Source organism: Cyprinus carpio, chromosome A7 (assembly GCF_018340385.1).
Source record: "Cyprinus carpio isolate SPL01 chromosome A7, ASM1834038v1, whole genome shotgun sequence".
Taxonomy (NCBI): Eukaryota; Metazoa; Chordata; class Actinopteri; order Cypriniformes; family Cyprinidae; genus Cyprinus; species Cyprinus carpio.
This window is the reverse complement of record NC_056578.1, coordinates 37,220,041-37,233,039: the sequence shown is the minus strand read 5'-3', so window position 1 is coordinate 37,233,039 and position 12,999 is coordinate 37,220,041. Positions and strand designations below refer to the sequence as shown.

The following is a 12,999-nucleotide window of genomic DNA, read 5'->3' as shown; positions in this document are numbered from 1 at the left end:
CAGCAGGTCTTCAATACCTGTGTTCTACTTGATGCAGCACTGTGGAGACCGAATGGTGTATTACATCAAAATACAGTGAGATTTGGTCTGCGCAGCACTTGGGCATTTTTATTTGGCGTGAGGTTTACCTGGGCAGTGTGAGAACATTAGACAGAGCCTGAAAAGTGTGTGTCTCATCCCAAATGCATAAGAGTTGGCGTCTTGGCGACCCTGCTCTTCTGCACAAGTGCGAGCACAAGTAATAAGTTGCTGGCTACAATTCACTTAACCGCCACCGGTGTCGCTAATAACAAGAGTTTCTGAATTCTACATATAGCCCTTTTAAATAGAGCTTAAGTATATCTTTATATATAAGTTCATAATTACTTCTATTGTCTCAGATATCAAAGTGTACTTTTGAATTTACTAACAAGCATTTACATAAAGTAAAATACACTTTCTACTGAAATGTATAGTTTATGCATATAAATATATGTGTAATTACAGATTTGTAATTTAGTACATTTAAATATATTCACTTTAACTGTAATACTGAGTAACACAATACCGTTAAAATTATAATCAGTATGTGCTTTTATATGTTAGTCAACACATCAAAACAAGTGAACATTTAAGGATGACAAAAGATTATTAAAATATAATGATAAACATTTAAAAAGTGTACTACTAAATATGTTAAGAGACAGTCATGAAAGTGTACTTTCATTAGGTACACTTAAGTGGCCTTTTATTTCATTAATATTATGTTATCTGCAAGTAAACTACAAGTGCATATTCAATACAATTAAGCTCGTGTTTTTTTCCACAATGGAACTTTAATGATTGACTGTGAAAAAAACTTTTTTTAGGATGGAGAATGTGGTGGGATAATGTGGGCATAAGTACAGCCATGCTGGAGTATACACTGCCATGGTAGAGTGCAGTACTAGTGAATGGCATGTCACCGATTCCAAAAGCATCACAGGAGGAGCCAGGAACCGCTCGGGACAGTTTGGGACCTTTAAAGTGGCCACAGCATGATAAATCAACAGACTATTCCAACTGCAAAGCACTTTATAATAACCCTCTGAGAATCCAATTGGAATTAGACGCAGGTTAAAAATAGATGTTTTTATTATTATTGTTATTATTTTGACAAAAGGGAATGTAATTAGCATTTTTACAGTTAACCATAACACATTATACCCTAGATATGGCATTTTATTGTAAAGCACAAAGTTAGTATCTTCATTTTTTAATGCAAAACACTTAGGGTATAAATTTGAACGAAATTTGATGCATTTTAAAACCTTAAGTATACTCCATTGATAGCATGCATGAGCACAAGTGCTCGAGACACAAGCCCACTAGAAAGTTTTTATCGCTATTTCATGGCCTGTGTTTTTTCTCTCCAGAAGTTATCATTCAAATTCAAAAGTTACATTTACTGTAGGCCTACTTAAATTTTTCACCCACCAGATGGCAGAAACATTTGTAGTAATATATAAGGACATATTATAAGTTTTAAAAATGGACAGAATCTAAATGAATGTTTAACTCCTCCAGGAACAAATGTCACATACAAAATTCAGCATGAAAATACAGAGCTGGCCTCCGTTTCCCGCTATCAGAGGGATCGTTCCCCATAATATCACCATATCTCCAGAAGTACAGCAGCAGCTAGGACCAGGCTGCCAACAGCTTACTGTTGTGGCTCTCAATTTTTTTTTTTTGGGGTGACAGCTGTAGATCGCTCCACTGTCCTGCAGCATGTGCTTGGTGGAGCCAGTGGAAGGACTCATAGTGGACATTGAATTTGTGAAACATGAGCAGTGTCCGGTCCATGCCCTCTATGTCAATGTGTCTCTGGCTCGGGGAGCTCCAGTGCAACTCCATTTTCTGGTGTCTGGAGCCAATCACACTTTTTCTGAGATGCATGAGATGCTTCATGGAAATCCACAAGTTTTCGTAATCTCAAACACAATACAAGGTACTGCCTTTTACTTATTTACACATGCATTAGAGGGCCAAAAGCAAGTCAGTGCTTGATTTCATAACCATTGGCATTAATATGATTTTGAACATTATTAAATATTATAAACATGCATTACAATGAAAACTGATCCTCACACTTTTGGTTAAGTAGTGTATATTTAATCAGCTTTCCGATTCTTCAGTCAGATTTTTTCTCCATCTTATTTAGGCAAATTAAATGTTGTGGTCAGAGCAGAGAATTCCTTCTCAAGCATGGAAATGGATGGTTGCAACACAACAGTGTATTGTCACAATGAAACAGTGAACAAACATGAAGAAGACACGGTATGTGATCCAGAGTCTGTCCATAAACATATGCTTTGTTATAAGCACTCAGTACAAGCTATGCTTCATTAATTAATAAGATATTTTGTTGACTACAGGTTACTAAAAAAAAAAATTTTATCAGTGTTAATGTGAAAAAAAAAAAACATTTGCAATACATTTACTTACATTAAGACATAAAATTTTGGAGGGTTTATAAGTAAATGTAGTATTTTGGTTTGAGCCTGTACTGGTTCTTCTGTACAAAAAATGTATTACTTGAGCTGTAAATTTAATTTGTTCTCTTGCGGTAAGACTACTTTTTTAGGAGGATGAACATCTTATGCATTTCTGATATTTTTTATTTGGTAACACTTTGCAATAAGGTAACATTAGTTACCATGAGCTGAACATGAAATGTAAAGCATTTATTGGTTCACGTTTATTTTTACATTTACTAATACATTAAAACCACAAGTTATAATTGTTAATATTATTTAATGGATCTGAACTAACAATGAACAGTTATATTTTTTTATTAACTAACATTAACAAATGTATTACACATTGTTGGTTAATATTAGCTAATGCATTAACTAAAGTTAACTTATAGGAATTTATTGTAAACATTAAATATAAACTACTTTTATAAAATACGTTTCTGTTATCCCTGAACATAAAAGTTACATTTTAAATGATGACTTTACTTGCAGATGTATTTTGAAATAATGTGTATTTTAGCATTATTTTAGTGCAATGACTTGCCTTGCAGTCTTCCGTTGTAAGTGTCTTACTGTACACACATTTTTGTTTTTACAAACTTATTTTCTGTGGTATGCCACAGATACTGTCAATAGAGCTTATCTTGTTTGAAAAATGCAGCACATCTATTACACATCTATTATTTCTCCAGATCAGTGAGCATGTGAGAAACTGGCCAGAGCCAATAATCTAAATATCACATTAGATCCAGAGGTCCCAGTCATCGGCACTACCAGCGTCAAGTTATATGTTGATGGATTAGTAGATGATGACGCTATCTGGAAATGCCGTAAGTACCACTATTGCTAAATCACAAAAAAATGTGTTATATCCAAGGAGGTCTATAATACCTGGAGAAATCTGTAAGCATTCTTATTCATCTCAACTGCAGTTGCTCAGTCACCTTCATGATTTTAAGGACTGCCATGATTTTAATGTTGCAATTAGTTTAGTCAGAAACGTTGATACTTCTGAAGCTGTCAGCAGAGAAAAATGGAACCATCTTGTTTATATCTTTTTAGAATTGATATAAGAATCTGGTGTGTGTTTCTTTCTTTCTTTCTCTTTTCTTTGTAGATGAGGATTGCCCCTGTTCCAGTGGAGTTAAAAATAGAGATCATGAGATATCCGAAGCTTTGCCCTACCACCAGTGTACGGTTTCTCTGTGTATACTGTACATACCAAGTCACATGGGGTCACACAGTCTGGAACCAGATGCATCACTGTCATTCCTAGAGAAAATATGAAGCTTTCTGTTACGTAAGAATTTCACTGATTGCAATCTGATTTGATCAAATTATATGCTCAGATTTGTTGTCATTTTACTAAGTAGCCTGCTTTGAAATCTGTGCATACTCTTTTTAGCTGTTCCAACTGCAGTCCAGTGAACGTCGCTGAGAGTGTTAAGCTACAGGTGCAGTGTGAAGGATGTCAGAAAATTGTTTGGTACTTTGAGAGCACCAAGGATTTACTGTAAGTGTTTTTTTATGTTATGTTTGACATTTCATTAAACCTGTAGCTTTAGGAGGATCTTGCAGTGTGCTTTCTGAAAATCAGTTCAACTTTGCATGTGACCTCTTGTGGAAAAATTGTACTTTAGCGTGCTTTTAAAATAAATACTTATAAACAATATACTTTAAAAGAATATACTAATAATGTGAACGGAATGTAATGTTTTCAAACACATAATTGCATGTTAATTACAATTATTTCAAAAATTTATTCTAGTATAAACTTATATTAAATGCAATTAGCTGAAGTTTAGAGCGCTTTTTTGAGCCACTTAAAGGGATTAGTTCACCCAAAAGTAAAAAATTCTGTCATCATTCACTTACCCTCAAGTTGTTCTTCTGTTGAACACAAAATATATTTTGAAGAATGTATGTTACACAAACAGTTTTTTTTGGTCCCCGTCAATGGCATAGCATTCCATAGCATTTTTTTTCCCATTGCCAGTGCAAAAGTTTGGGATTTTAATTTTTGGGTGAGCTATCCCTTTAAGTAGGACTCCAGCACATTTTAATATGTGAATACATAATTACTTCTATTGTCTTTGAAATATGTGTAAGTGTACTGCTGAATGTACTGACAAGCATGTATGGTGCACTAAAATTACTTTAATGTTGTGTTCCATTGAAATCCATGTTTAAATATATATTTGGAATTACACATTTGTAATGATGAAGTTGCAATCAAATAGTACACTACAGTAAGAATTCTAAAGTACTTTACATGTTCTTTTGTATGTTTGTCAACATATTAAAATAAGTATCTAAAGCATGAAAAAAGACTATTAAAACATATTATTTAAAATGTTTAAGTAGAACCTTTAATTTGACATTATTACAAAGTTAACTTTTTAACCAGGTATACTTATAGATGTTAAGAAACATAGTCATGATACTGGACACTCTTTAAGTACACTTTAGTGGCCTATAATTCCCCCACAAGCGATCTCCATAATATATTAGGCTATCTGCAAGTAGAGTTTTGTAAAAATGCACTTTGAATATTTTTAACTACAATTACATGTGCACCATTCAATATGATTATTTAAGCACATTTATTTTTTCATAAGAGATCTGCCCCATCTGTCTTTTTAAATGTGGCCCATGTGCTTGTATGGTTTAGTTATCTAATACATTATCTTCCCACAGGGTTTCACTGAGCCGCTGTCACTCTCAGAGTCAGTGAAAAAAGCCATTGATACAGAAGGCAGAGGGCAGCTCTTTAACAAGTAGAGAGCGATGCACTACGAAAAGCAAAGCAGGATATCACAGTGGTGGTTTATGGTAGGAGTTGCTTTAAACCTTAAATTGTACCCGGTCTTTCTGAAAGTAAACAGTGGGCCTAAAATCAGCCTTGGGGCACTGAAATCACACTTGCACATGTATGAAATTCAATTCACAGATAGCTAAATATCAAAACAGAATCTGAAAAAAAAAAAAAAAAAAGTGTAAAAAACAATTTGTTCATTTTAAACGGTATATCTATTATTTTATTGTTTGAAACCCAGCACATCTGTTTTAATTTTTTTGCTCGAGAAGTGTGTTTGGGCTGTCTTTAAATACAAATAAATGCTACTTGGTTTGATATTATTATCTAATGTAGTGACATTCATACATTTTTAAATGTGACTTAAAGAAGTAGTTTACCTTTAAATAATAATTTGCAAAAAATGTACTCACCCTTAAGCCATCCAAGACGTAGATGAGTCATTAGAACACATTTGGAGAAATTTAGCATTACATCACTTGCTCACCAATGGATCTTCTGTAATGAATGGGTGCCATCAGAATGAGAAACATCACAATAATCAACATGTAATCCACACCACTCCATCAATTAACATCTTGTGACGTGAAAAGCTGTTGTTTTCTAATAAGATAATCCATTATTAAGGCGTTTTAATTTAAAATTTTTTACACCTTTGCTTTCCATTAAAATAAGATTCCATAATCCATAGCATTGCCTTCTCCAGTGAAAAAGTCATCTCATCTGAATTAGGAGAGAAATATGCACAGATCAAGCACTGTTTACAAGCAAAAACAATCCAAGTGATTCTAAACAAATACTGTAATATTTTAATCAGCTGGTTTGGACTCTCATTCTGATGGCACCCATTCACTGCAGAAGATCCATTAGTGAGTAAGTGATGTAATGCTACATTTCTTCTATTCTGTTTTAATGAAGAAACAAACATCTTCAATGTCATTTTTGGGGTGAACTGTTCTCCTTTAAATGCTTGGGACCACAAAAAACAAAAGTTAACCACTTTATTTTACATTGTATTTGTTATACATATAACTGCAATTATATACCAAAAACAGTAAATTTTGCATAATTAAACTACCATTCAGCTACCCCTAACCAAACCCTAACCCTGCAGTACAGTACGTGCATGCTGTTAATCAATATTACTCTGTATTTATTTGTGTAATTACACAGTAACAATGATATCTTAACCCTTGTATGATGTTCATATTTTTGTTACTCAGCCAGTGTTCGTGGGTCTGGTAGACCCGCTGCAGTTTTTGGGTTTTAATTCAACCACAATCAAAAATTCTATGTTAAAATACTCATTAGATGCTTACTTTTATCCCAATTACAAGCAATATAAACAGCATATATGCTAAAATTTTACCATACTTTTGTTAGATCACATTTATGTATTAAAGTGCTACAACCTTGTGTGGGGAATGGCAGGAGCAGAAACACAAAACTCACACTTACACTCACACTCTTACAGACTCTCTCTCTCTGTGTCACACACACACAAACACACATAAACACACAAACACATACTAATAGCAGGCCCAGACAATAGGAGAACCGAGTGAAGGTACACATGAGTCTAAAATTTCCACTCTTTTACTAGCTCTGGGTCCAGTGGACCCAAACATTCTGTGTGTAATATACATATGTAGGGGGGGGGTGTACAGTGAGTGGTCAATGAAAATTTGTTCTGATATATGTTCTTCACAGAAAAGGAGCCAAGGCCAAAAAGTCTGAGTTTGAAAAATGTAATTAATCATATCATTTTTTCTTGTTGATAAAAAGTGAAAACGCGTCCCCACAGACCCAAACACCATACAAGGGTTAAAAATAAAGTGTAACTCCAAAATTATTTTGTACAAACTTTAATAAAATTTAAGACCCTATAGTGGATTTGATGCCATATGGTGTTTTCTCTTAGCTATCAAGGATAGCTTGTCTGGATCTGCTAGATACACTGTTTTCCAGTTGTTGATACATCCAGTACGAGGATTCATCAGTCCAGCCGCTTTTGTCGACTACTGTCTCCGCCATCATCATCCTATACTGACAAATTTGTAGCGCCCCCGCTGTCGCATGAGTCCTCCCTCCTGCGTCATTAGTCCTCTTGTGGGTGATGTTCTCTCTCCTTTTAAGATCAGCTGCTCTGTTGATCCATCTTTTTGCAAAGCTGGGTCCTGTATTTTCTGCTTCAAAACTGCCAGGGGTAAGAAATGTGATTTATATTCTAAATTTGGGTTCTTCCTGTAAAGGTAAAACCAACCTATGTGTATTAGGGTAACTTTGTGTACTTTTGACCTATTTTGCAGGTACCCAATATTTTTATTGTGGTCGCCGAGCCCACAGTGGAGTCGCTACTCCCTCTAGGGAATAAACATAACAACTACAGTCTGACGGTGGACAATCACTGTTAAGAACACAGCAGGTGTTACTGCTGACACTGCTGTAACCACTCGGGTTTGTAGTCGAGTTGATTTGTTTATGAGCATCTTTAAAAAAAAAAAAAGATAAATACTACACTTCACACCAAATTCAGCTGAATTAATTAGACAGATGGTTCATGTCCAGAAAGCTGTGCCTCATTGTCCTTTAGCAATGAAATAAAAATCACTGCCAAATTATGAAAAATTTCAAGACATTACATTTTTTCCACTTCAGGGCCAGAAATACCAGATCTGGAAGCACTACACAGTGAGCGGGGCGGACAGGCATAGAGGAATGAATATTCAGATAATCAAACACAAGACTTGTTCTTCAATGACGTGTGCAAATGTAAAACTTTTCAAACTTTAAACAAGTTTGGAATCTATATACTAATTTACACTTGTATAATATAAATACGACATCTAAGAAATTTTTGTGTCATTTTTTTTTTCGGCCTTGTAATAAACCAAACATTATAAAATAAAATAATTTAAATAAATAAGAATGTAGCGACTTACCTATCAAACGTTTTGTGCCATATAATTCTATAGCAAAAACGGGAAGCAAATGGTGGAAACGCTAACCATGTGTCAATGATCATGATTAAAAAAAAAAAAAGATAAAAATAAAAATACATACCAAATATTAAAAATGTATGTAATTCAGTAAATTCAATAATGCAAAACTTAGTTCTAAATCCTCTATTTTTTAATATAACCAATTTCAGTCTTTAAAAATAAAGTATTTAAGATAAAATGACAGAGTGAAATCAGACAAAAAGAATTATGGTCAGGATAGAAAAAACAATGTTAAAATAAAAAAATCAATTGTGCATAACATGCCAGGTAAAGGACATCAGTAGTAATCACAACAGTTGCGATATCTCCACGTTGCTGGTTTCCAGCCAGGTGTTCTCAGCTGCAGCAACAAAGGTCGACTCACTGGGGCGGCGCTTGGCACAGATGTTCCAGTCTGTGTCCGGACAAACTGAATGATGCATTACCCCGGAAAGGAACAGCATGACAGTGTCAAAACAAGAGGTAGTCCACAGGGGAAATATGCACATACAGAAACGTTTTATATACCCATCTTTTAACCAAATATTCCTCTTCTAACTGAAGCTGAGGGAAGAGATGTTGCAGAGTTTGAGTGCTGCCACGAGTTCCTTCCCCCCAAAGAATCCAGCAGAGGTGCAGATGAGTGCTAATGTGGTTTCAGGCCTTACCACACCGGGTCATGAGCTGACAGACACTGCTCAGTTACTTCTTTTAACCATCCAGATGGTAGCAATATACATTGTCAGTATTACATCTCTCCTAACTCATTCATCCTGGGCTACAGTTACAGGCTATGTTATCTGCTAACAAACCCTCAGTAAGTCCTGGTCTCCTTGGACACTTTATGGCAAGGCGTCCTCTGAAAAAATACTGCAAGCATCCACGCCGATTATTGATGCTGCCAGTAACATCATCAAAGTTTCTTCCAGAAATTCTAAGCAGGTACATATCACAACACTTCAAGCCGTGCCCCATATTCTGATTCAAAAACCATCATTCTTGACACTGTTTTCATTACCCTATACTACAGAATGAGATCTCCAGTCATTTACTAAAAACTGTGGACATGTTCAGAGTGCCTTGTTGGCTGGGAAAAAGGTGAACCGGAGAGCCATCATACTCAGGATCTTCAGTGTTTGGTTTATATGTCAACAGGGTAAACAAATAATATTGGTTAGGTCAAGGAATTTATTGTCTTATAAACCTAAGACACGTTTACTTCATAATTGAACATATTGTGTCACCTTTTTTGTATGTATGTCACAATGTCACATAGATTTGGTAATTTTTTCCAAAACAGGATATCCTGTGAGACAAATGGGTTATGAAATGGTTGGATCATGTCATCATGACAAGCGATTTTCTTTGTAAAAGGTGGTTGGGGGTGGGGAGGAGATGAAAAAGCCATGAAATGGAAATGAAAATATTTAGTTTTAACCACATTTCTATTGAAACGGGAAGTCAGTAGCCTATAAATTTACAATACATCATGACTTGGCAAAATCACAATTTACTACATGGTATTGCTAGTCAGAAAGAAATTAAAAAATGACTCCTCTCTGCTGTGCTCTTTTTAGAATATCATCGGCTGATCTTCAGAAACAGCCCTTTAACATTAAGAAGAACAGCTCTGCCAGTTTTTATCTCCCCATCTCTGGGCTCTAATGTTCTGTCTCCAGATGAACCAGTAGATGTAACGGGTAAGTTGAGTGACAATTTATATCTTCTTCTCTTATAGGAAGTCTAATGATGAGCCCATAATTTAGAATTTACATTTTATGAATTAAGCAGATGCTTTTCCAAAGTGTGACTAAACAAACTGTGATTCATCCTGAGGAGGCAATAACACAAGTGCATATAAAAAAAAAAGTTTAAAACATTTTGTAGAACAGGGAAGGGACATAAGAAAAAAGCATAGAATTTCTTTTAAAGAGTCAAACATTAACAGGACCCTGTTAAGTGCTCAAGGAAAATTGTTTGATTGTCCAGATACGGTTGTGAAAATCATTCCACCACTAAGGAACAGTGAATGTTAGGGAAAGGGATTTTGTGCCTTTCTGTGATGTAGTAGTACAAGGTTCCACTCACTCACTGACATCAGGCTTCTAGGGAATGTAAAGAGGGAGTCGAGGTACAAAGATGCCAAATGTCGTTGTCTTGAAACAGAAGCAATAGGAGAGATTAAGAAAGAAGTGTAACATTGGCCCTCTTGAGCTCAATGAAGACTGATTGTCCTGCTGCATTACTGTATAATCTATAGAGGTTTGATTGTACATGTTTGGGACAACCAGCCAGAGAGCATTGCAATAGTTAGGCAAGGGCCTGATCATCAGAAGTTGTGCAGTACAAACCTGCATGACTGTGTTACAATATGGCCTTTGAAGATCATCGAAGCTAGCTAGTTAATCATCCAAAGGTTACTCCAAGGTTTCTGACTGATCTGGTGAAATTATCATTGAAACAGCTTGATGGTGAAATTGTACTGAAATGTTGGAGTGGCTGGGGAGACAACTTCCATCTTGCTCGGTCATCTCTTTTTTCTTTTCTTTGTCATGTAGGATGACACCTCATCTATGTCCAGTGTTGTAGTAGTTAAATGCATAGACTGTAAAAAAAGATCGAATAAACTAATCAAATAAACCAACTACACTTCCTTGCAATTATAAAAAAATTAAGCCAAAGCATATCAGTATGGCCGATGCCATCTTGAGTAAATGACATCATTTGGGCCAGACAGAGTCTGCGCAGTAGAAATTCGTTTGGAGCCAGAGTTGTGTAATAGAGATCTCGTTTGGATCCAGAGTCTGCACAGTAGAGATTCGTTTTTGGGAGCTAAAGTCTTGCAGCGCACGTAGTGTCGTGAGGTGGAGCTGCGGTATCAAACTCCCGCCCAAACTTGTGCAGACCCAATCAACCATAACAACACCCCCCATTTTAATAGCATCAAATTACTAGCTAAAATCAAACTTATCATAAAAATGAAGAATTGTGATAACAACTACCTTAAATGGACAAAAAACCATCTTCGGAAAATTGTATTGGAAGTGTAATTTATTTTTTCATTTTTCCTCAAGTCCCATTTGTTTAAATGGAAAAGGGTGCGGTTTATGACCTGTACTGCAGCCAGCCACCAGGGGGCGATCAAAGAGCCTACAGCTTCACTTTTCAGGATGTTTGAGTCCTACCCCGGTTTGTAATGAAATTAGAGTTGCATGTAATCTGCGTAATAGTAGTAGGAGAAACCTTTGGACACCTCTCCCACCTACTTGTGAGGTAAGATTCAAAAATTAGACTTCTGTAATACTAATTTTCTCTTGAACCTATCACAGATGACAAGTTCAGGATAAATCCATTTTCACGGCATGCAGAGGGCGTGCATATCAGTGGATCAGTGGGGTCTCTATCTCTCACCAAAATGAATGCCTCTGTGATTACAGTGGCAAACCTGACTGAGGAGATTGAGGTAAAAGGGAGATTGTCAGCAATAAGGCCAAAAGAGCTTGGCTACTGTAAACTATAAAACACCCAGACCTTATTTTCTTAAATTTCCTAGATTCTCTTACCAAGGAAAGAGGTGGCAGAGGTTAACCGAAACTCTTCTGGAACTGGCAAACTTCAGCACTGTGGTCATTAATGTGACTGCACCCAATATATCTCTGGTTTCGTTAGACCCTTCAGAGGAGACACCTCTGCAGTTGCTCCTGGGTTTTCAGGACTACCCTAACGATACAAATTATGAAGCTCGGATCCAGCTACCTCAAGATGGCGACTCTGAAGGTTATTAACAAATATAAACAAATGAACAGAATTTAACACTTTTAGAAAGAGATTGATAATTATTTTGTTATATCTGTGTGGTGCAGAGGAGAGGAACACTTGGGTGCTTAACCCTACAGAAATGACAATAGAAGTAGGGGTTTACTACCTTCTGGTGAGGCCTGTTGTTGGTGCAGGGGTGAATTCGACAAACACCTCAGTTTTCATCACAACCATTGCTGCTCACTGTTTGTATTGGGATGAGACAAAGGCCAATTGGAGTGGCGATGGCTGTAGGGTAAGTTGAACAATATTATGTCTTTTAAGGCCGTTCAGAAAGACAGTTATTTTATCACTGCAATCATTGTCTGTGTGAACGCTCCTTTAAACTGAATAAGCATGTAATTTATACATAGGATTTTTACCTTTTTTCAGGTTGGCCCTCGTACTACAACATTGGTTACTCAATGCCTATGTTCCCATTTGACCTTTTTGGAAGCTCTTTCTTTCGTCATGCCCAATGTGGTTGATGTGTCCCGCACTGCTGAACTCTTTGCAACCTTCGTCAACAACCCAGTGGTGGTGTGTTTTGTAGGCGCCATCATCCTGGCTTACCTGTTGGTTGTGATGTGGGCACGAAGAAAGGATATTCAGGATGCAGTCAAGGTTGGAAAATCCAATTTGACAATTCCTTATCTTGTTTGAAACAAAAAGCAAAAAGATAAACTATAAATAAAATAAAACTTCCTTGTTTAACTTTCATGTTAATCTCCCTACTTAAAGGTTAGGTCACAGTACTGGAGGACAATGATCCCTTAGCTGAATATCGTTACTTGTTGAGTATTAACACAGGGCATCGTCGTGGGGCCTCCACCTCTTCTCAGGTAAGTGTCATCCAGCTTAAGTTTCAGTATTTTTTCAGGAACACTATTGTGCCATTTCGATATTA

At 36.2% G+C, this 12,999-nt stretch overlaps 1 pseudogene; it reads left to right on the top strand.

The window, feature by feature from the left end:
* The window catches only part of LOC109110983, a 31,787-nt pseudogene that overhangs the window by 12,347 nt on the left and 6,441 nt on the right, over positions 1 to 12,999 (top strand).